This window comes from Pipra filicauda, unplaced genomic scaffold (genome assembly GCF_003945595.2).
Source record: "Pipra filicauda isolate LSUMZ 115617 unplaced genomic scaffold, ASM394559v2 scaffold503_size409916_pilon, whole genome shotgun sequence".
NCBI lineage: Eukaryota > Metazoa > Chordata > Aves > Passeriformes > Pipridae > Pipra > Pipra filicauda.
Window position 1 is genome coordinate 369,750 of NW_024104647.1, and position 23,472 is coordinate 393,221.

Genomic DNA, 23,472 nt, shown 5'->3' on the forward strand with positions numbered 1-23,472 from the left:
TGTGGCAGGTACAGAGCACCAGGTAAATGTGGTCCTTTCTGCAGGATTACAGGGGAGGCCCCTCTCTGCATGGCATCCACAGGTATTTCAAGGGACATCTCCAACAAGAAGGGTAAAGAGTGTCTTTTCTACACAAGATGCGAAAGAGCACTCTCGATGGGTGAAAGCACTGAAAAGCACCATCTTGGCAGTTTTCACCATTGCTTACGAGGAATCAAAGCCTGGCAATAGGATGGGTTGTGTTTTTGTGGGCCTCCTGCAGCATATCCTCCAGGCACTAGTTTCTCTGGATGCTAGTTTCTCTGTCTGGTTAACAACAGGAGAGATGAGCTCTCCGGCAGTCCTGGAAGATGTGGCTACCAGGGAATTGTTAAAACTTAAAAGAGAAACCAGGAAGCCAGTTGAGCTTGATGCTGCAGGACTCAGTTGACTAAAGGTTGCAGAATCACAGTTTTGGACTTAAGCAGCAGTGCTTAGACCTGAACTATGCTTTCCATGCTATTTCCTGACCTGCCCTCCTGTTTCAGTGATATTTTGGCTAGAACTCAGCAGGGGTTGGGTTCAGCTATGTAACCAGCTGCCTGCTTATCCATGGCAAGGCAAAACAATTCAATGCTGTCCAGAGCTTGCCTGATAAGTTGTAGAAGTACCAGTGATAGTACTAACATATTCCATCTGCTTTCTGGGCAAACAGCAGCTGAGAAGGGGATCTAACGGTGGAGACCAAGATGTCTAAGCCCATTTCTTGGCCCAGCCCTGTCCACCATTTATGTACTAGTGATACGCTCATTCTATGTACTTCTCTGTCACTGAGAGTTTACAAACTGCCTTAACTTTCTCATCATTATCCAGTTTGGTTTGCTGGTCACAGGATGCTCCCTTTGGGAAACAGCTCACTTCTGCTGACTAGCTCCAGGGTGGGGGTCAAACCATGCAAAGGTGATAAGCAATCATTTTCATATCAGTTATAGAGTCAGGCGAAGACTGATCTGTCCCCATAACTATGAAAGAGGTGAATTCTCTGACTGCTCCTGCAGAGGCTAGCGAAGAGTACAGCGATGAGGGAGAGCCTTAGTCATGAAAACCATTTATTTTAATGTGTAGCATCCTCTCTGCAGAAGCCCTGTGGGACACATCTCAGCCCCTTGGTGTACTGGCGTGTTTCCAGCTGGTGGGTGTGATTCACCTGACTCGCCCCCTGAAGCGTGTCCACATAATTCCCATATATTATGTATATAAATCAATTTTCCTCTGAAAACCGGGAATTCTTCTTCTTTGTTTTCAAATGAATATGAGCCGTGAAGAGCCTGCAAAATGTATTATAGCAGTCCTTGATGGTTGTCAGCTTTCCAGGAGGGTTACACTGTGAGTTGGAAATGTCTCCTTGTTCAGTTCCTAGAGTTTTCCAGGCCTAAAGTCTCCTCATCTGAATTGTCAAACATATCATTGTCAGCAGAGGCAGCTGGCATGGGAAATAATGCTGTGAAAGAATCAAGTGATCCGGCATTTTTGCAAAATATTTTACAAATCTATATTGAAGCCAGCCTTTTATTTCTAATTAAATTAACATCATACTATGCTGAAATTTTTATGTACTAATGTAAGAGTTACAGCTAAATGATGTCATGACTCATTATGGCAATATGCAGCAGCATTGACCAAGAATTGTCTCCCTATCCGCCAAATCTTATCCATTCCACATTTGGTTTACCACAAAAATGGCTTGCATTACTATAAGCTTAAAACAAGAGGGCATGTTTTAATATAGATTCTGTTTTTCAAATGTGCAATGGTGGTCTAGTTCACAGGAAGCAGATTCAAGCATGCTTCAGACACACTGCAATTAGACATATTTTAGTCTTTCATTCTGCCAGAGCACAGAGTAAAAGGAGATATCCCTTCTCTGGAGCATGGAGATGACCAATTATGGATCTTAGAAAGTATTTAAATGGAAATACTAGGTTTTGAATAAATAAACTGTAATAATGAAATTCATGTCTGTGCTGCATATGCTGAGAATCACTTCCTAACAGAACAGTGTAAAGAAGATGGAATCATCTTCTTAGGTGTGCACTTCAGAAGGACAAAAGGCAACAAACACAGGCTGAAAAGCAGGAAATCCCAACTCAGTATAAGGAGTCATCAGACCCTGGAGCAGGCTGTGCAATCCCCATCTTTGGAGATCTTGAAAACCTGGCCGGACAAGGTGTTGACTGCCTACTCTAACAACCTTTTTTGAGCAGCAGGATGCTCTGGGTGACTGCCTGAAGTCCCTTTCCAACCTACATGTTTCTAAGATTGCATGTGTGCAAGAGCTGGGTGTCCTGGAGCACTAGAGCGATGGGAAGCTGGTTGCAGACACCATTCAGTGTGGAAAGGGAGGAAGCAATGTTGCATTGAATGGAATTTTCTGGAATACACCTGAAAAATCTGCTAGAGAGGGAAGGGAGATGACTTGCTCAGACACATGTTGCTTCCTGCACAACACTGTTATTCTGGGGAGGTTTTTTTAAAATTTTTAAATATTTTTATTATTACACTTATTCTTCCTTCTGCTTCCTTAAGTAAACTGGAAATAAACATATGTTTCCAATGCACATAGTCACACAGGCAAACAAACTGTGTCCAGTATGGTTGGGGTGAAGATCCAGCTACAGCAAGAGAGTAAGTAACTCTATTCTGAAAAGATGCAGGAACGTGGTGAGAATGCAAGAAGTTGCAAGGGAGAATATGTGCAAACAGAAGTCTGCCATAGGTGGTAAAGATTCAGTGATGCTTGTTATCTCTCCTGTGTATTTCTACAGCGGTTGCTATAGCAGAGCACAACAGCTAAGGGCACACAGTCATTGAACAATGGTGTGGTGATTGCTGTTGATCACAGAATCACAGAACATGCTGAGTTGGAAGGGACCCACAAGGAACATCGAGTCCAACTCTTAGCCCTGCACAGGACCATCCCCAAGTGTCCCACCATACACCTGAGAGCATTGTCCACACACTTCTTGAACTCTGTCAGGCTTGGTGCTGTGACCACTTCCCTGCAGAGCCCGTTCCAGCGCCCAACCACCCTTTGGGTGAAGAATCTTTTTCTCATATCCAAACTAAACCTGCCCTGACACAACTTCAGGCCATTCCCTTGGGTCCTGTCACTGGTCACCACAGAGAAGAGGTCAGTGTCTACCCCTCCTCTTCCCCTCACAAGAAAGTTGTAACTGCAATGAGGTCTCCCCTCAGTCTCCTTTTCTCCAGGCTGAGCAGACCAAGTGACTTCAGCCACTCCTCATACAGCTTCCCCTCGAGGCCCTTCACCATCTTTGTTGCCCTTTTTTGGATGCTCATATGATGCCAGCAGATTGTCAGGAAAGTTTAGATAGTGGAACTACACAATGTGATTCTTTAGAGCAATAAGTAGTGTTTTAGTAATTGCTTTCAGAATCAGCTCTAAAACATGACTTGTGATTACCCATATGGGGTGTATATCTCATGTTACTCTTGTTGGAAGGAGCCATAGTTTGAGGCATTGGTGAGGTACTTCTGTGGCTTGGCTGACGACTGTCATTGATTTCTTCAGTAAATTTGGGTAAATATCACTGGCTTGCTTCAAGGAAGCCTCCTTAAAACAATACCTCTGACAACAACTGAAGCACTTTCAAAAATGGGCATCTAAAACACTATTATAATCCTAGTAAAGAACATTACTTTCTTCTTTTTTTTTTTTCAGATTCACATTCACAAGTGTATAGAGATGTCATTTATGTCCTAGACACATTAATTTCTTATTTTTTTTCCTTTAACTCTCTTAATTGGAAGAAAGTATGTTGCTGCTGATTTATGAACTCTTCAGAAGTGCCAGGGATCATTTTAAATGTACACAGCTGCTCTGCAGTAGTTTAACTTGGCAGATAGTATTAAACCATTGAATTGTGTCATTTATTTGTGTATGCACACAATAAGTTCCTTGTGCAGGTTCTTTAAAAAAAAAGTCTCAATGTTGATTCGGAAATGTGGCCTAAAAATAACCTAGCCCCATGATTTATTGTTTTGGTGCTTGTCTCCAAACAGTACATCTGAAATGAAGAATGAGATACCATGTATGCCCCAGATAAGGCAACGGAATGGAAACCATCCGCAAGAGGAACTGTAGACCGAAGTCTAAAATGGAAAAGTTCCCAGGGTGAATGAGCAAGACACATGATGGGAATCGACTCGTGTTGCTGGTATTTGGGAATGCTACAACTTATTTCATTGCTAGGCAAGGGAGTGTATGACGTTGTGTAATGAGAAAGAGCAGCAGTCATGACAGCAGTATCACTGGTTGTAATGGAGTATAAATCAGGGCAGTTTACTCTGTCATTCCATTCAGGGCATCATAAAAGTAATGCCTGTCGTCTGGAAAAAATCTAAACTCAGAGAATAATATAATGCATTTCACATACACTCTACAGAATGTATAGGAATAAAACACTTAGAAATCGAGTCTAAATACTAAGGGGTGACATCTGCAAATATATTCTACAATCAATACTATGTGACTTGATTTATGTCTCAAACTATTCTATGGGGAAAAAAGAAGCAGTATAGATTCTATTATAGCTCTAAAAAATAACTTTTTAGGCCATGGTACTAATCTCTTTGATCCACATCACTTAATGTATTGGAAAGCAAAAGAACTTCCCTTATTTCTCCTTTGGCTGTAAAATGGACTGAAAACAGCCTTCAGGGAATTGTAGATTCAGTTACATCCTCAACAAGAGAACCTAATGGGCAGTGTTTAAAGACTGATTGATAGACATCATCTCTTGATGATCATAGCAGAACTTTTTAGGCTGCTGATTGCAAGCACAGACATTCTGAAAAGCAAAATTTATGCCTGTCAGGCTTTTTTTGCCGTGCTTTGTCTCCTCTTTCCTTCCCTTAAACCAGATTTCAGCAGTCTGACCTGGAAATCAATAACAGTGGCCAAACAAACCTGAGCCAAAGACTAATATCAGTCCCATAATTTCAAATACTTTTCTTTAGTAAATGGTCTAAAGGACAGAAATTTAAAATGAAGTTGAAGGTAAGTTTACCTTAATCCTTGGGAAAATGATGTAACTTTTGCATATTGGAAGCTTTAGGAGCTAGAAGAACTTCAGAAGGTAGGTGCAGCATTATTTATTCATGAGGATTCACTTCTTTCATCCATCACTGTCACAAAATTTCCATGTGCTCTGGGTAGGCACAACATGGAGAATAAGTTGTTTTCAGGAAGTCATGAAATTTCTGTTGTCTTGTTCTGAAGGGCTGTGAAGCATAGATTTACTTTTGATTCAGGATCAGTGCTGGCAATAGCTGATGAAATTGAAATATCCATCCGATTTCCTTTTTTATTCCTTGCCTTCTGAGGTTGGACTATTATAGTATAAGGCCTTTTATTCAATACTTTCTTTTGTAATTGTCACTTTTATGTTGACATTGTCCACAATTACCTAATTTCAATGTTAAAGTATAGAAGAAATTGTTGGAATTCTCCTCTGTGCATCATTTCACTGCTACACAGGCCCAACACAAGGGCCAGAACGATACTCAGCTTACCAGAGCTGCAGCTAAAGCCCTATTGAAATGTTTGATGATGAAATCTTTATAACTGTTACAAACATAGTATTTTTAAGCAAAATTATTACTAGGCCAATGGTGCAGATACTCCATTGATGATATCTTCCTTTTCATGAGTAAAAGTCATGTTCAACAGTCTCAGGAACCAGTCAGCGAAGAAGTCCCAGGAAGCATCTTTAAACCTGAACAGAACTAAGGTTTCTGTTTCTGGGATGTCAGGTTTACAACACTGGCAGCAACGGCACACGTAACTTGTTGTTAACTAAATATTGCCCTTATTTAGAACTAAATTTTCTGTATTCTATGGACTAGCCCACAATATGGGTAGAGTATAGCTATACCATAGCCCATAAAGCACTACAAAATCAATTCTGCAAAAACTTCAGTCTTGGGTAACTATTCTTAAAGCAAATTATTCAGAGAAGAGCTAGTTATTGCTCTCCTTCAGTCTTAGAAAGTAAATGTCAGTGTTATTCCCTTCACCAAAGATATATTCCACTTTTGTATGAGCGAAAACGCACATTAACAGGGATAAGAAGGCTTAAAATTTCTTTTTCTCTTTTCATCTCCCTTGTGGACAACCTTATAAAATGTCATATAAGGCACAAGATGCAACCTTACTCTTCGTAGATAGTTCTGCTTTCAGCGATATGGTCTGAATACTTTTCTATGTGTCTGTATTGCAAAGGCAGACTTTGCTGCTCTAGCTTGCTTCTAATTGTGAATGAGAAAGACTGTCTTCCTGATATTGAAGAGAGGCACACTTTTGATTGGGATTCCAAAGCTCGTCAAATACTCAGCTTTGATCTCAACACCAATCTGAATTAATTGGATTAATTAAAGAGAATATATGCCTTAACATCCAAAAATATTTTGAAAATTCTCTTATTTGATCTTATTATTATTAATATTAATAATAAACCCATCAGTTCTTGAATGCAAACCGACACAACAAAAATGTTATTTTTGGTGCAGAAGTGAGAGAAATCAATTCATTACTCAGGAGGGTGTTAATGTTCTAATGTATGCCAGAGTAGATTTCTGACAATTTTTATTAGTAAGAATCTGAGGGTTCCAGAGGCAAATAGCAAGATCCTGACCTTGAGAGAATTTGGAAAATGCAGCTGGTGCTGCAGAGACACTGCCATGCCCACCCGGAGATGCCAAATGCAGATCAGTGGAGGCAGACACTCAAATCCAGCCTGTCAACTGGCCGTGTGATCTAGAAAATGATGGTGAAAACCTGTAAGACAAGTATCAGCTTAGAAAACACCATGTCCTCAGATGTCAGAACTAGTAAAAAGTTGTATTTTTGACAATAAATATTGATAGTATTAATTTTTTTAAGATAAGTATTTTAAAGGAGGAGAGAAAACAGTGCAGTTATCATCTCTGATGAGCAGAACCTTACTCCCTTGACCAGTAGAAAAAACCTTACCCTCTAAAGGTTGTTTTACCAAGTACTTCTGAGTGTAGGTGTGCAATGTTTTCGTAATGAAGCATAAAAACAGAAAAAACCCCGCCTGGGTTCAGCTTTCTTTAATGAGCCTTAAGTTCAGACTCAAGTTTACAGAGGATTGATGATTACTGGAGATAAATTTGCAGTTCAGGTTTGAAACATAATTCTCTGCTTGCTAAAACTCAAATGTATGTCAAATATAAACTAACCATCATCAAATAATTTAAAAAAAAACTTTTAAAAAATCTGACATTGCTATTTAAACAGGGAATTTGAAATGCTGGACAATTTCTAGGGAAAATACCTCTATAACCTTATTTTTGCAAATCTTATTTTCTGTACAAGTGTATGTGAGAGGACACAAAATTTCCACAAAATTGGAATTACAGTAACTACAGATAAACTAAATGAGTCCCCTCCAAAAAGCCTCCCCCAGGTGTACTTGAAAGGTCAGGTTAAAACCTTCTCAGTTTTGCATGGTCTAAATTAGTGCTGTACAAGAACTATACATTAATCAAAACGAATGAAAACTTTGCTTTAGCTCGAGTGATGAGGCCTGTGGTTTGGGAGCAGAAGGATGTGATTACTGCTTGTCAGGCTATATCCAAACCAAAATCTGCTCTGTTACACTGGTGTAAATCAGCAATAACTCAGATAGGTATTGGGACTTAGATCACAATGTACTGGAAGTCAGAAGCTGATCCATCTCAAAAAACACTCTTGGAAATGGACTTTCACTGATCATTTTAACATGAGTATTACTATTGCAATTCTTCTGATAACTAATTCAGATGCCTATTTGGTCCATTCAGGGCACTGGAGGGCAGAGAGGTTACTCCAACTCTTAAGTGCCACATTTGGATCCCTTCAGCACTTTCCAAGCTCCAGAAGAGCAACCTCTCAAAATCCTGCTGTCCCTTTTCCTACTGCAGTCCTGTCAGCAAAGTCAGTAAAACAAACCTTTTAGACCTGCTTCCCAGAATGGTAGGATGACTCAGGCAGAAAAGGTTCAGCAGAAAAGCATCATCTAGTGTCTATGATGCTGCCTCTAGGATCCAGCACTACAGCCCCAAAATCATAGAAAACTGGATCAGCTGGAGTTTGATCCACTGCACAGTCCTGAGACACAGGTGATGAATTATGACCTCAAGAGTTGGATAGCAGTCAAAGGTTGTGTTAACATGACAATTTTATTTATTAACACTGTGTTAGAGTTAATAAAAAGCTATTAAATAATTAAGACTCTCTCTAATACTAGTTGCTCAGTGGTTTTAGATGTATGTGCCTGATCACTGTCAGGGCACAGCTGAAAACGGTCTTGAACAACATTTTAGGGAATGAAAGTCTGTGGAGAAGTGCTGTGTTGGGGTCAGTGGTGAAGTACACCTCATAGGAGACTGTGTACCTGCACTGGAACACCCTTTGCTTCCCTGAAAGCACAGGCCTTCAGCCAGGCAGTACTTCATTATAGCTGGCCAAAGCTTGAGACTCGTTATCATCAGTAAAGTTTGCACAGACTCATTTCAGTGTACATGTTGGAACTTCCCACTCCTTCTTGAACCCTCCTTTTGTTTCCCCCCAGGTATTCCCTGCAGGATCCGTGAGCAGAGGGATTAATTTGTCAATCTGGTGGTTCCCAGCAGGCAGTAAGAGTCAGCTAATACCTCTGGAGGGACTGGAGACGTTTCCCCAGCAAAGATTATGTGCTCACCTACAGATGTCCACGTGTAGTGTCATTCTGCTGGAGCTGCTGTTGGACATTAGCAGTATCAAAAACAAGGACAGTAAAATCAGATTTGGACAAATTTTATTGGTTCTTTTTTTTAGTTTATTGTATCTTGAGTACCATACATATAAGCCAGAAGAGTAGAGTGTGTTTTGCAGGGAAACATTAATGCAGGATTGACACAATTATTGAACATGGCCTTTAGTAACAATTAAGTTAGAAAGAAGTTTAAAGAATATAACATAACTCCTTTCTTAAATGTTGCTATAAAATATGTTAACTTAGCTATAGACAAATCATACATATGTGTAATTTCTTAAATTTATATATATAAAAAATAAGAAAAACAAGATACAGTCATTCAACAAAATTTGAACTTTCCCTTTTCTATGTTTTTGCCCTTCGAGAAACCGGACATTCCTTTCCCTTTATTTCTATGAAAGCTTGTAAAACATAAGTCAATAATCCAGTGATCCTGGATTTAAATTCCTGGTTAAGCAGATTAATTCTTTATTCTTAAATTAAAATTAAAAAAGTAAAGCTGAGATGTAAGAATTGCAAATAATAACTGTATTATTCAAGTACTGGCAGCTGCTCTTTTCCCAGGAGCCTTGTGATGGTGAATGTTTCTCAATGGGACTCCTATAACCTGCTCATGCGTTTTGTTTTGAGCCTTAGCTTTGCAGTTCTCTTTCCTCCTGAGTTAGACTGGAACAGACTGATGATGTTAGTGTGAGTTGTGGGTCACTTCGTAGGCTGCTGTGGAAGTTGTACGTGATGATTACCTGCTGATGAACTGAATAAAAAAAATGAGGAATATTCTCATCCTCTAGTATCTTATAGTTGCAGGTGTTGGTTTTTTACTTGTGGGTGTTATGGTTTTTACAGAGGAGAAGGAAAGAGGTTTGCGGGTGAGAGAAGTAAATGTCTTGTGTCTCCTGCCCAAGTGCATGGTTGCACACTGGTTAACCTGGATGGGTTAACCCAGGATGATGCTGCTGTGACTGTGCAGCTTCCTCTGTCTTCTGGGTAGCTGGTTTTCTTCTCCCACAACCCAGTAATCTTTTCTCTTTTTTTTTTACAGATAGTGCTAAACTTTGTGCTATGTTCCACAATATAATCTCCATCTTCTGGACACGTCAACGACTTTCCATTCTCCATCCCTCTTACTTCATTGTGGCCAAATGCTTTGCAATAGGTGAATAATGGGTTTATTCTTCCTTTGAGTATGTACCTTCATGTTATCTCTTGGAATATTTTTGCTTCACAGGCTGGCACTAAAACAAATTTAAAAACATTATGGAACTTCAAAACAAGCCACCTATTCTTGGAAACCTTTCTAGTAACTTGGTCTGCTTTATTTTGTTCATAATGTATTTCAAGATGTTTATCTTGGAAATGAGAACAGCGGCTGATTCCAGCTTTCAGGACTCTCATTAGTTTATTGCATCTAAAAATGACCACCAAAAATCAAATGTATTTCTAAGTACAATATTATGGTTATACATATCTGTTTGGAATGAGGTCAGAGACACGGCTTCCAAGCAGACTGACTCTTTGCTTTCATCCTTACACTGCCATTTACAGGGGTGGAAAAGCTGTGTATTCCAGTGCTCTGGCTAGGATTGCATGTCTACTTGCCTCAGGATGGGTGGAGTGGAGGAACCAGGACATGGCGTTCCCAGAATCACAGAATTACTTAAAGTCACAGAATGGATCAGGTTGGAAGGGACCACAGTGGGTCATCTGGTCCAACCTCTCTGCTCAAGCAAGGTCATCCTAGAGCACATGGCACAGGATTTTGTCCAGATGGTTCTTGAATATGCCAGTGAGGGAGACTCCACAACCTTTCTGGGCAATCTGTTCCAGTCCACGGTCACTGCACATTAAATAAGTTTTTCCTCATGTTCAGGTGGAACTTCCTGTGCCCATTTTCTACCCATTGCCTCTTATCCTGTTGCTTGGCACCACCAAAAAGAGCCTGGTCCATCCTCTTGGCACTCTCCCTTCAGATATTGACAGACATTGATGAGGTCCCCTCTCAGTCATCTCTTCTCGAGATTGAACAGGCCCAGCTCCCTCAGCCTTTCCTCCTAAGAGAGGTTTTCCAGTCCCTTAGTCATCTTCGTCACCCTTTGCTGAACCTGTTCCAGGAGCTCCATGTCTCATACTGAGGAGCCCAGAAGTGGACACAGTACTCCAGACGCAGCCTCAGTAGGGCTGAGTAGAGGGGTCACATCTGGAGTACTGAGTCCAGTTCTGCTCCAGTTCAGCTGTAGCAGCATCAGGTTCAGACCATCAAGCCAGACTTCCTTGTGACATAGGGAATGAGCTGCCTGCTGCACGGTGTAGGTGTTGTCCTGCTGTAACTTTGGGTAGACTCTGGCCCATAATTATGTATCTGAGCAGAGCGAAACTCCGGTACTGAGTGTAAGGAAAGATAGAAACTCTCCTGCTTCCTGATGGATACTTTTGGGGGAGTTCAGGTTGGTGCAACAAATCCCTTCATTAAACTAGCATTTGAGGGAAGCAGCATATGTTATTAGTGCCCTTCCAGAAATGGAGAACAATTTGTAGGACTGTTTTTTGGAGATGAGGACAGAACTGGGCACAAACCATGGCATGTGCTGGCTGTTCAATGCACAGCCATCCCTTGGCCTGGAAAAGGTGCTCTGACTTTGAGCTATCAAAATGTCCTCCTGTGAGGCTCCATTTCAATGGCATCTGTGTCCAGAGAGCCAGTGAAAAGAAAGCTGAATCCACTCCATGAAGTTTTGTGTTGTTCCCACTGTTACTATGATAATTTTCATATTTTGAACACATTCCAAGAACATTTTGCTTCTTCCTTTTTACTACAGATAGGAACAGCTGTTTGAAAATTAAAAAAAACCAAACTGATAAATAGATGGGATCTTGTGTGTTTTCCAAGTATTCGCTTAACTACAATGACTGCATTGGGAAAAAGCAGTTTCTGGACTGAGGCTTGATTTGTAAATAGCTGAATTATGCAAACACTTGATTTATGATCCAGTGGGTAGTAATTTATTCAGTATCATGGGACCAGACTGCTAGTCTCGTATTGATATACTTAGTTAAAGGAAAATTAAGAGAATTGTCTTCAGGAAGTTCTCTGTTCAAAGAGAAATCTCGGGCTTGCTTTACCCCACTGATAATTTGGAGTTCCCCTAGGAAAACATAATTTTCACCTTGAATTAATTCTTAACCCTTTGACTTTGGCAACTGGAATTCCCACTGGTCTCTGTGATCTGTGGGGACAAAATTTCATCCCTGTGTATAACCAAATTTGGGGCCACAGGTTGTGCTGGTTTTGGCTGGAACAGAGTTAATTTTCTTCATAGGAGCTAGTATAGGGCTATGCTTTTGATTTTTCCTGGAAAGACTTTTCCTGTTTTGGTTATTGCTGAGCAGTGCTTGCACAACATCAAGGCCTTTTCTGCTCATCACCCCACCTTGCCAGCGAGGAGGCTTGGAGTGCACAAGGGCTTGGGATGGGACACAGCCAGGACAGTTGGCCCCAACTGACCAAAGGGATATTCCATACCATATGGTGTTTCAGCATATAAAGCTGGGGGAAGAAGGAGGAAGGGGGCAATGTTTGGGGTGATGGCATTTGCCTCCCAAGTCACTGTTATGCGTGGTGGAACCCTGCTCTCCTGGGGATGGCTGAACACCTGCCCGCCCATGGGAAGTGGTTCCTTGTTTGGCTTTGCTCGTCGTGCAACTTTTGCTTTATTTATTAAACTGTCTTTATTTCAACCCACAAGTTTTTTCACTTTTACCCTTCTGATTCTCTCCCCCATTCCACAGGGGCAAAATGGGCAAGTGACTGTGTAGGGCTTAGTTGCCAGCCAGGGTTAAACCATGACACAGACATAGAAGAAGTCTATTTAATTCCTTAATGACAACTAAGAGCGCCTTTCTATCTGTTGTCAAAGAGTCTGTTTCTGCTGCTTCAACAACTAGTCCAGAATTATGTAGTCTTTAAAGAAAAGTTCCAGCAGAGGTATTCAATCTGGAGTTATTTGTCAAATTAGTCACAATACTTGTTTGTAAGTAGTAACAAATGGAAAATTTCACATTACATGCTAGAAGGAAAAATAGGCTAAATAATTCTTTTGCAATGTTCAGATGTCAGGCAGGAAATCCTGCTCATATGGGACCATATCACATTGCACACCTTTTGGGGGCTCTTTGCTGAGAAAGGATTTCTGCTTCTTTTAAAATAGTGGCAGGGTTGTAGCAGAGAGGTGAGGAGATGCCTTTAGCTGCCAAGGAAGATCTGGTGTCTACTGAGGGTAAACTCAGGCAAGACTCAGATTCCTGAGCACAGCATGATCTGGGACTGACTGAACTGAGTGAACTTGGGGTGTACCACCACTAGGAGTGGACCACTTGAGTCTGACACACCCCAGGGGACTGACATCCAGTGTGCCCTGCAGCAATGTAGGTGAGAAAACACCCATGGCATAAGTGCACCAGCCTGCCCATGAGCATTGCCAGGAGGTTGTGCTTAGGACCAAGAGCAGGTTTTTTAATACTCACAACAGCAGACAAGAAAGAGTGTGATACATGAGAGCATCCATATGTGTGTCAGGTGAGAGCAGAAAGAATGCTGTACATGTCACCACTGGAAAATGGAGCTGGGTCTCGAAGCAAAGGTTGGCAGGGTACTGAGCTAACCAAACATTTTTGGGGATGTATGGGGTACTTGCACTGTGACTGGTAAGTGTGGTCCTGCAAGTCTGCTGCCAAGCCCAGCCTGCCAGGGGCAGGCTGTGGCTGTTGATGCTGTGCTGCCTCCCTAAGGTTCAAAGCATGTAAGGGCATCTTGCACCTCAACAGCACATAAAAATACATACCATAGGGATTATTTGTGTTTGTTTACCTTTGGCTTAGATAACAGCTCAGACTAAGACTCCTACTTTAGCCACTGGTTCTCACCCTGCCATGGAGCTCATCTTGCACTGGTGCCCCAATGCCCAATCTTGCCTGTGGGCAAGGAGCTAAGTCAGAAAAAGGTGGAGTAGCCAGGCACGTCAAGTGCATCAAAGAGGAGTGGGACAAAAAAGCAAATTGGACCTTAATTTTTCAGTCCAAGCATGGGTTGAGGAAGACTGGAAACTTATCCCTTCCCCCTGTGACAGTGTATATGGATTTATTTTACATTAGGTAGGCACCTGACTTTCCTCTTGGTTACCACCAGATTGATGATGCTGGCATCATCAATCAACAGATTGATTTCTGTTAATTGGGGAAGGAGTTTTGTGCCCCTAACTGCAGCACAGCCGAGTTTCAGCTGAGAGATGGGTGAGAATGTCCCATTAGCCTCGTATTTTGGGGATCCTCATGAGAGGGTGGACCCTGTGAGGCTGAGGGTGGACCAGATGCTGCATCATCCAGTTCCAGACTGAGTGCTCTGAGGGGGACACTGGGAAAAATCAAGCTGCTGCGAACACTCCTGTCAGTTTCTGAGGTGGACTCACTGCTGTCAGTGGGTGATAAGCATGCTTAGGGTAAGCTTGAGAAGCCAAGACCTTCAAGACAGACGTCTCCTCAACTTAACGGAGGAAGGATATTATCAGCACAACCTTTGCTTCCTATTTTAAGATTGTGACTCAGTTATAGACATCTGTAATGTAAATTTCTAAATCTGACTTACCTGTTTAGAGTCCCTTTAGAGCAATTCGAGAGAAATAAGCACTTTTAAGGAGTGATTAATTTTTCTCAAAAATAGCCATACAATTGGATCACACAGATTTGCACTCAAAGAGGTTTAGAAGGACCCTTAATAGATTACCTTATATATATACATATGAATTTTTTTCCTAACTTGCTGTGCTGAGCAAAAATGCTTATGATAACACTGAGGGGCATGGAATCCTGGGGGAATTTAATCCTGAAAAACAGTTGCTCAGACTGAACAAGACTGCTTCAACAAAAGACTTTCCAAGGTGTGCTGGCAAAGCACCATGTGAATATCTGTGATTGTCCATAAAACAATGTGATTATTCGGTGCAAGGCTGGATATAGACTGAAAATGCAAGACCAAATGCCCATCAATGGCAAGTTGGCTAAATAGCCCAAAGGTGCTTTTCCCTAACCTTTTAATTTCAAACATAGACTTCTTAGGGCCTGCTTCCAAAGATGTGAGCAGGGAGTTGCACACTGCTGTGCCCATTCTTGGAGCTATGAGACAAGGGTCAGTTCTGGAAGCCATTAAACACCACAGCAAATTCACATTCCTCAGGCCTCCTTAGATCTCTGCTGCGGATCCTAGAAAGCCACTCCTTTGATCAGAATTAGGGGCCAAACTTTAACTATTCACTCCTTCCCTTCCTCTCTCCCTTTTTCTTCCTTCCTTCCTCCCTCCCTCCCTTCCCTCTTTCCTCCCTTCCCACCTTCCTCTTTTCTTCTCTCTCACCTTCTTTTCTTCTCTTCCTACCTACCTGCCTCTATGTAACCCCAAAAATTTAAAACAATATTTTGATTTTTTCATTACAAATAAATAAATTTCTGCTTCCATTTCTTCCTCATGTGTTTCCAAGCAGTATCTATCTTCCATCCCTTCTATATGACTTCTGGCTTTAAATCAAGCAGGACACAAAGTGCCTGTGCTATTTGTCTATGCAGCAATCATTGCAACCATAGGCAAAGACAATTTTTATTGAAATAAAACAAGTTTTATTATAGTATTTAATGAAACAACCTTAGAATAATATTTTTTTAGGTAGAGGAGCATGTCAATGTTCTCACTTCTAAATAAGGCTAACATGAAAGGAAAAAGAGAAAAGAGGAAAGGAAGAAAGGAAAAAATGGGGAAGGAAGAAAGAGAAAAAGAGAGAAAAAGAAAAAGAAAAAGAAAAAGAAAAAGAAAAAGAAAAAGAAAAAGAAAAAGAAAAAGAAAAAGAAAAAGAACAGAAAAAAGAAAAAGAAAAAGAAAAATAAAAGAAAAAGAAAAAAGAAAAAGAAAAAGAAAAAGAAAAAAAAGAAAAAGAAAAAGAAACAGACAAGGAAAAAGAAAAAAAAGAAAAGAAAAAGAAAAGAAAAAGAAAAAGAAAAAGAAAAAAAGAAAGGAAACTAAGTTGATTGAAGTGCATACAGCTCCAACTACAGTGCGATTTTTTCTTGCGTGAAGATATCCATATTGAGCTAAGGTTTCTTCCACGTTTCACAGGATGCATGGGATACAGAAGTGACTGTATAGGTTCACATTGTCATCAAGCCTACAAAGATATTGGGCATACCAGCTTTCCTTGGTTTATTGTGAAGCACTGAATTGAGCCTTTGAAGCTGTAAGTGCTCTCCCTGCCTCGCCACCAGAGCCGTACATGACCATTTCAAAATATCTGTGCTGCATTTTCCCCATCTGTAGAGTGGGGATAACAAAAATATCTGCTTTCTACAAAAGTAATAAAAATAAATAAATTTTAAAAGCTGGCAAAAAACACTACAAAAACACATATTATATTTTCGAGTTAAAAAAAAAAAAAAAAAGAACAACCTTGCAGATTATAACAGGTAATGGACTCAAATTATTCCTAGGAGCAAAATAAATCTTATTAGTGAGACTGAAGAGTTCACATTTATAGCTTTTTGAAAGACACAAGTTGTGGATGGTGTTTGAACTTTGCCTTTTCACTTACAATACATTTTAGCATGATTTGGGAACTGAATCAAGTATAAAGGTGTCAGAGTAAAAATTCCATAGAGTAAGTGACACTAAGGTCATTAGCCACACTAAAAGTAATCAAGCCAAAATTTTTGAGGCCAAGTTTTTTTTTTCCTATGGAAAAGGTAACATACAAGGACTGATTTCTTACTCAGGATTTTTTTGAGTAGGAGTGTTTTTGTTGCCTTCCCAAAATTTGAACAGACTTGGTCAAAATGAGAATTGAACTTAATTTCCAGCTCTGAATTTCCAGTTACTCTCAAGTAGACATACACATAAATAAGCTGATTTGTTCTTGTAGCTCCATTTTGCAGCCTAATGTGCAGACCAACCCACAGCCACAAAAAAAGAGCTTTCACTCATTCTGAAAAAATGCCAGTGGATAATTTACATAGCAACAAGTCATCTTCAAGCTTCAGCTGCAAAGCACTTTTCAAGCCTCTGCTGCTAGTCCACTTAGATTTGTGACATTTTTCTGTAGGCAAAATTGTTCCTCTCAGTTTATTTGTGCCACAAACTGGACTCTATGAATTGGGTTTGCGCTGTTAGAAAATACAAAACATCCAGAGCGTATCAGCAAAACTGGATCTTACTTGGTAGCTTAGGATGCTTTTACGTATTCAAATGACCCTTGCAAAATACTCACCTGACTTTAAATATCTGGGTAAATGTAAAAAGTAAAAGTGTAGCTTTGTGAATCTCCACAGATTACTTATTTATCAAGGTACAGAGCTTTCCAACCTCTGTTGGCTGGATAATGTGGTCAGAGTTGAAAGTACTTAAGCATTTGTAGCCTTGATTATTATTTGAACTGAGTGCATCTGCCTGGCTCCCACCTGACCTGGCACTGAGAACTGCCTGGGCTCTGGCCATTGGACTTGGCCAAGCAAAGTGAGCCAGCTTCAACTGGAAGTTGGTGGGGTGGAGTACATTGGAAACTGCTTAAAGAGAACATGATTCTTTAATGGAAAAAAGGTGATTTTTCCAAGTAATTTGACTCAAGTAGAAACAAAGCTTGTCAGAGACTGAATTACGTGAAAATGTTTGCAGAATGATGTCAGTGTGTTAGCAGTGTTAGTAGACAGTTTATTCACAAAAAGGGCATATTTTCACTGCACGTATTAGATTCATAAGTGAGACTTTCTGTGCACAAGTGAGCTCTGTGAAAATATAGACCTTCCATTTTGCTTAGATGGGCCAAATTATTTTGTGGCTCTCTGCATGCAGGTTATTACAGGGCCTTCAAATGTTTGTACTTGAACTTGAGTCTCTCTAAGCAAAGGGTAGGGGAAGGAGACTGAGGCACAGGCTCAAAGGGACCTGATCTCCCAAGGATCAGGTGTAGTCCACTGCTCTCATCATGATGGCTCAGGTCAAAAATCCACCTCTGCTTCCTCTGTCCCTGGCACTTATTTAGGGAAATGTGTAAGAAGCAAGGAATGTATGAAGCGATTCATTCTCAGATATGCTGCTGTACCTCTGACAGTCTCCACAGCAATACAATCAACTCCATAAGACAATTGGGAAAATATGGTTTGTTTGGGTGTTACCAGACCTTCTAGCTCAGTGATGTTTTCTGTTGGAGATGATAAACTCAAAGGCAATGTGGACAAGCAGCAAGTGCCGGGTGAGGGAAATGGAGGAATGTTTTGCAGAACCTGAGAAGCCTGGAGTCAGTCTCAAGTTTGGAGGCAGGCAGCCAGTTCTCAGTAATATCTGGGGGAAGCTCAGCCACCCGTTTCTATGTGAGTGGGAGTCTATGAGTGCTAATTAAAGGATGGGATTCACAGTGCCAGTAAGAGGAGGCAGAGACTACTTGGTCAGCTACTGTGTGGGTCACTTCTTTCAGTGCTTCTACTGTTCTTTGCCTCAAAACCAGCAGTAAGGAGCCTGTGGAGGAACTCTTCCAGTAAAGCCTTTTAATTTTCTGTAGCTGACCCTTGCTCCTCTCTTTGGGAGTGAGGAATGAAAATTGCCTGTATCATTTTTAGCTTGCTGCCATCAGTTTCTGTGGAATAAAACAATCTCCTTTCCCCTCTGCTCCAGCTTTTCTGAAAAGAAATGATATATAATCTGCAGGTGGTCTGTGGGATGGTCCCTTGCCGGTGATTTCATTTTTGTTGCGGTGCAATATATTGCTGTTGTTATTTGCACATCTTCAGTAGTAACATGCTAGGGAAATACAGATATTTTTATTAGAACAGGCTGAAGCATCTTAGCATTTGGAAATGATTTGGCTTTATGGTACTTGCTGTGCCACAGGTTCAGTGTACACATGTGCAAGCGCATCCATAACAGAAGGTAAAATGTACTTCTCCGGCATCATTTCCTATGCCCTCCCATACAGATTCTTATCCTGCACAGTCCACTGGTGTCTGAAGCCTAAGGCAGTAGTGCATTAAGTGATGTGACTAACATCTGTCGTGTGTTGTACTCTGAAGGAAAGTGTGTGTAGCAGATTTAAATCCTTCCTTGGTCTTAATGCACATGTATTTCATTTAAAAGTCTGACACCAAAAAAAAAAAAAAAAAAAAAAAAGAAGAAGAAAGAAAGAAATCAACATGGTCTTGCCCTCACTGTTTAATTAGTTCTTGTTGTATTCATAGCCCATTCCCACTTCATTATTCATAACTGTCAGTTCACTTTTTTCCTTCCTTGTTTAATTAAAAATATTTAAGAGAAATCAGAGCTAGGCAAGGGTGCCTGACTTCCAAGCTTAGGGACCAAATTCTTTCTGTATAGGTCAAGTACAGTATAGGCAGCTGCAGTGAAAGCTGATCTCTATTAATCTGCTACAATCTATGATTAAGGCAAAAAGACAAAGTGAAAATATCTCCATATTGATTTCTCCAGCCAAATTTCTTATTCCTTCCTTGGTTTGACTTGTGCCCATTGATACCTGGCTTCAGTGTATCAAGACTGTGGAGGTGGGCCTTGGCTCTCTGCTCTCCTCAGATCTTCCTGAAAGACAATACAAAACAAGTGAAAGTCAGAGACTTTCACAGCAACCTCTTGGCAGAAATCATGAGCCAACAGGCTTCTGACATAAGCTAAATCTATTTACTTGTATCTCTGTGTTTATTGATCTGTGGCATAGCAGTTCTGAAGGCTGGAAGTCGCTTTCCTGGAAAGGGGACCCTGATGATGGGTGATGATTGCCCAGGAGCTAGTTCTTCTTCATTTGTTTGCTTTGTTTGTCAAGCATTTTGGGAGAGCATGTCAGCAATACCCAGACGAGATTTCTACATGTTTCATTACGAGCAGCTGGTGCAGATGGCAGGCTCATGCCGTGCCACCAAGAGCCTGTGCCTCGGAGCTAAGTGGGCAACAGACCAAAGGAGGCAGCCAGTGACAGGGCTGTGGGAACAATGATGGGGCAGTTTCTTGGGCTGGGGCAGTTCCCCCACCTTTCAGTCACACTGGGGCACTGAAAGGTGTTCCAGACAAGGCAGTCTGCAAAGTGCTTTTAGTCATTGCTGAGAGGACTAAAAGTTGGGGACCGAGAGGCGAGCGTAGCTTCTCACGGTGTCCTCCAGAGAAAAGGGGTCTCTTGTTATTGCAGAGGAACAATAAGAAAGGGGTTTGTTTGGGGGGCAGATTAGGGGCAAGGAGAGGGGAAGGCCGTATACAGGTGCTAGGCGGAAGAGAAAACAGCATGCAAAAATACATGTGGGAGAGGACAACCATTGCATCACACATAGCTCACTCAGTCCTTCCAGGGAGCAGCTCACACTAGTTTGCTGCCCATTTCCAAGTCCAGTTGACTGACAAGCAAAATTGTCTATGCTGTACCACATTTCTCTGTGGTATTGCAACATTTCATCTCAGCAACTCGGGGAAACCATCCTTAGTGAGGAATCCTTTACTATTTTCATTTTCTCCTTCCTAAAATCTGAATGAGCCTGTTCAAGTAATTCTATCAACACTTTTACTTAGGGATAAGGACTGCAGGAGTTCATTGGCAGAGGAAAAATTTGGAAGATTTGGGGATGACCAGGATTTAAATATTTGCTTTTGACTTTGTACACCCCAGTACTAATTCTAGAGTCAGCACATTTCTTTGACCTCAAAAATTAATGAAACTGTGACCACTGTAAAGAGCTAAACTGGGACATTACTTGGCTTCTGTATTTTACAGTGAACACTTGTTTTTGTGCCTTCTGCACTGGCATAATCGGGCCACTGTTCAGGTGCATATTGCTCTTCAGGAAGGACACATAAGCATGTGTTTAAGACCTATGAAATCACCAGCCTTTTTTGCTTTTCCTAAATCAACATGACTTAAGCATGTGCTTAAAGTGCTTTTTCCGAACTGGGGCCCTAAAGAGCTGAGTTAGCTTATCCACCTTCCTATTTAAAAGATGGATGTGGAAAATTTCCCAGATTATACATCTGCTCTTCCAATTTACATTGCGGAGGGTAGGGCTCAGTACAGAGGGAGCAGAAAAGGGTAAAGAAAAGTAAAAATGATCCTGAACTGGCTGCCTGGCAAATAGAAACTGAAACAGCTGCTTGCCAGATTGGGAGGGCTGCACACTCTGAGCACCATGGCAGGGCCATCTGCACGCCAGGCTTGCACCAGGTGCTGTATTTAAAATAGAAGGAGAGCCTGTAGAGAGAAAGCAAACCTGTATATGGTCAAGAGATGTCTTACATTGTAATCTTTTCTTGCTGTTTTGTCTCCATCTGATACATTCCTTGCTTTTCCCCTGCAAACTGTTGCAATGGTACCAATCACAGAGAGGAATGATGGATATAGGGAGGCTTCTGCCCTGATTTTACTTTTTCTCCCCAGTCCTGTGTGCTACCGGGGCGTGGAAACACACACAGAACTCCTGCCATTCGAAGACGTGACATTTGAGGTGACCCATAGGCAAAAAAAAGGGTTATTCTGGTACAAACCCAGCCTTTTTGGAGGAGTGACACTTCCAGGGGGTGGCAATGCAGTTCAGGCATGAGGAGAAAAAGCAACTCTGTGCCTATGGGTGTGCATGCACTGCCCACAGTCTACACGCCGGTTCCCCTGCATGGGGGGTCTGCACTTGTGTTTATCCGTGTTGCCTACATGGGCAAGGTAAGCTGTTCTACCTTCATTGGCAGGGAAGATATGTTTGCTCCAGCAGTCACACTACCATGTGGGTCACTAGCGAGGCTGGCTCACAAGACACTATAAGACACAATCTTTGATCCTCCAGCTTTGACCCTGACATGGTTCTCATCCCAGACGGTTCCGATGAAAGCTTTTTTTGTTTACTTTCACTACATTTCCACCTCCATTCCAGACACTTTTCTTTCATTGCAATGAGGATTTGGCTAGTTTTTCACTGAGGCTATGACAAAATAAAGCTGGAACCAATACCAATAATGCCATAGTCAGTCTGAATTCATCGCAGGCCTGATGGGGTGAAATTTAGTGACCCACAGTATGTGCAGGGTTGACATTCTGAAAAACTCCTCTTCCCTTAAACCTGGGGAATTTATGAGCCTTATCTTGGCTGCTAGACCATCCTTCTCTTCCTTTACTTGTCATTTACTTCCTCTCTATAAGTTTTAAAACTTTATCTGGACCTAGGCTGTTCTTTACATCACATACTCTCTCTTTGATTTCAAAGATGGAAGGGAAGTTATTTAAAAATAGGCTTCATCATAGACAGCGTTCTGGCAATTAGGCACGGAGCTAGACCTCGTAAGTACATCTGTGACTCTGAGGGAGGTCAGCATGGTTTAACTTTTGAGGAAGAGAAGAAAATCAAACTGTTTCACCATTTGACTGGTGAGAGCCCGAGATCCCTTTGTATGAATTTCTTCATGTTGTTGTGCAGATTTGAATTTTTTATTCAGCTTTCCATTTACTCTGACAATTTAGTAGGTATAAAATGGAATTCCAAGGAAGAGCACGCAGTACCAATGGGGCTGAATGGCTGGCTGGCATGCTGTGGCTGCATTTATACAGTTCCCAGAGTGACTAGAGCATTGCTCTGAAGACAACTGTCTATTTGAAGGTGGGATGAAATTGCCAGACTGATGTCTTATTAAATACCAGCTGATGATGATCTCTTACTGTTTTTTTTTAATAATGCTGACCATGCACTCTGACTAACTTTCTTTTCAATGCAGTATAAATCACTGAAATCAGTGAATGTGTTTCTCTATTCATTGCATTTAGAGTATCAATGGGTTGCAGAGGAGTCAGAAATTTCTTACTTGGGAAGGTATTGTTCAAGGACAAGCTTTGCCACTAGCCTGTAGTTTGACCCCCTGGGACAATTCAGGTCATCTTCTGTGCCTCCGTTTCCCATCTGCAACATAAACATTAAGTGTTTTGCAACACAGATTGAAAAGGTCCACGAAACAGACATAGATTATTATTACTTTGCACATGGCATAAGCCGTGAAGAATCCGTCTCAGGGAAACAGCGGAGGTGAGAGTAACACATGGCTATCTGTATGTTATTAGCAATCCCCAGAGCCCCTTGTCCTCCCAAAGCTCATAAATGGCAATATGAATGTTTCAAAGTAACTTTTTTAAAAAATGTAAAAGGCTACTTTAATTAAATGAACATAACTTTTCTCTTAGATCATAACCTTGGATCTCAATAACTATGTTGGGAATTCAGAAGCATTTCAAATAATTAAAAAAAGTAAAAAGAGAGAATGATGTTCTTTTATAGTTGGCAATTTTTCAGGCTTCTTATATTAAACCAGATTTTTCTTTTGTTAAAAGCAAGCTGAAAAGCTTTTGTAATAAGATATTAATAGTAGTTAGCATCCTGGATCATTAATAGCAATGCTTGAATGTGGACTTTAAAAAGAGTGGTGCAAATGTATATATAAAGTTGCTTTATCTGCTCCTTTTTTGTTTAACAGAACAGGATCTTACAAAAATAAAAGTATTGTGTACCAAAGTGGGACTTTCAGTCTGAATAACAAATAGAAGAAATAGTCTTACTTTTTCATTGTTTAATCTACTGCTACTCCCAGTGTAAAGATGATGAGAACTTG